The 2,152-nt window shown below is 32.0% G+C and overlaps 1 non-coding gene across 1 annotated transcript; it reads left to right on the top strand.

Annotated features, from left to right (window-relative positions):
* Window positions 1-1,520: 1,520 nt before the first annotated feature.
* Window positions 1,521-1,602, top strand: TRNAS-CGA (transfer RNA serine (anticodon CGA)). The gene has a single exon. It is a non-coding gene; the product is annotated as a tRNA-Ser (tRNA).
* The last annotated feature ends 550 nt before the right edge of the window (window positions 1,603-2,152 follow it).

The raw sequence follows: 2,152 nt of genomic DNA, 5'->3' as shown, positions 1-2,152 counted from the left end.
TCTCATTTTATACAATTTCTTCACAGATATCAAATTTCATAGTCGCTATATTCAACTTTTATCTTTGATTTGATTTTTCTTGTTTGACACCATTTCCTTCCTTTTACAACTATTTCATAGCTTTCAAGATTTCAAATTAACTAGATTATTCAAAATTTTATTTTTTGAATATGTTTTCTTTAAAAACTTTCTTTTAAACCATTTTGATACTTTCTTCTAGTAAAACTAAATAATCTAGAAATTTATTAAGATCTTAAACTTTGTGTCCAGTCAAATACCGTTACGTAAAATGAAATAGCCGGGGTTAATGGCTTTGCAAGTCTTCTTTTGCTTAGTGTAATGCATTTTTCAAGTTGGCTGTCTTTCAGCCATGGCTGCATCTTATCATTGAGACAAATCCAACTGCAGCTCAGGACTAGATGTGGTGTTATATTGAACTTTACCTTGTTAAAAGTTTAGAGCATCAAAATCATTAAAACGAATTTCCTTTTAACGAGTTTGATATACATTTATTTATGTATTTATATTGAAAAAAATGCATTGTGGACGTCTTTTATTCACGAAAGAAGAAAAATGTGAGTGAAGTAGAGAAAACCAGGTAAGAAGAAATGAAAGTAAACATATTGTTATAATAATCTGAGTGAAAAATAATTTTTTAAGTCGATTACTTCAAAAAGAATTAGACCTTCGCATGAAGACTTTGTCTTTTGAGTTTGAGAAATGGTATCCCCTTCACACAGTGGCGGAGCCAGAATTTTCACTAAGGGGGTTCATAATGAGCCCGTTTGGATTGGTTTATAAGTTGTCTATAAGCTGTTTTCAGTTTTTTTGAGTGTTTGGCTGGCCAACTTAAAGCCATTTTGTGCTTAAAATAAGCCCAAAAAATTAATTGGGCCAGTTTGGCTTAACTTATCTAAAGCAGCTTATAAACTGAAAACAACTTATAAGCCAAAAAAAAAAAAGTTGGACTACCCCAACTTATTTTTTTTTGGCTTACAAGCTGTTTCCAGCTTATAAGCTGTTTTTTTTAAGCTCATCTAAACAGGCTCAATATGAAAAAGTAAACGTATGAAAAAGCCGAAGGGGGTTCAACGTGTACTAGATATACATAACAAATAATTTTAATCATGTATAAATAGTGTAATTTTTTGCTGAAGAGGGTTCGGATGAACCCCTTAGCCCTTCCTCCCTCTGCCCCGCGCCTTCGCATTCTTAATGGGAAAGGTAAAAGAAAATTTGCACAAATATACAACCCAACATATATAACAGAGTGTACATATGTAGCCATATTCTTTAAAAATATAGCCAATAACACTGTACATATATATATGTGTGCGCGCTCTGACTTTCTCCAAAAAGAAAGGTGAGTATATATCCAAGGGTCTTTTGGGCCCCAATAATTATTTGCTTTCCCATTAAAGTAAAAGAATGATCGAACAGTGGTAACTGGTAAGTGATGAAAAACATATTCATTGTTAAATAATAGAAATATTCTTCCAATGAGTAGAGAGCAGACAACCGTCAATATGTCCGAGTGGTTAAGGAGACAGACTCGAAATCTGTTGGGCTTTGCCTGCGCAGGTTCGAATCCTGCTGTTGACGTTTACATTTTGTTTTTATTCTTTTTATCGTATTTTATTTAGAGTAAATAGGTCAAATTCATAGGGATCTACTAGCTCATTGGTTGGCTACCTGTGAGGATTCGAATTCTCACATTATAATCTCTTTTCCCTACCTCCCTATGTAATAAAAAATATATATATTTCCTCTGTTTCAATTTATGTGAACCCATTTGATTGGACACGGAGTTTAAGAAAGAAGAGAAGACTTTTAAACTTGTGGTGTTAGATGACTCACATATATTTTGTATGGCTCCAAATCATTGCATAAAGGTAAATTGTTTCCAAATATAGAAAGAGGTCATTCTTTTTGGCACGGATTAATAAGGAAATAGGTTCACTTAAATTGAAACGGAGGGAGTATATATCTATATATATATATATATATATATATATATATATATATATATATTTTTTTTTTTTTTTTAAAAAAAAAGGTCAAATTGCCCCTAAATTACTGTCATTTTACTCAAGCCCCAAAAGTTTCTTCAAAGAGTTCCATGTGACAATATACGTGGAGTTTTTTGGAGAGA

The sequence above is a fragment of the Lycium barbarum genome, chromosome 4, assembly GCF_019175385.1.
Source record: "Lycium barbarum isolate Lr01 chromosome 4, ASM1917538v2, whole genome shotgun sequence".
Taxonomy (NCBI): Eukaryota; Viridiplantae; Streptophyta; class Magnoliopsida; order Solanales; family Solanaceae; genus Lycium; species Lycium barbarum.
The sequence above is the reverse complement of the archived record's forward strand: the minus strand, read 5'-3'. Positions and strand labels throughout refer to the sequence as shown.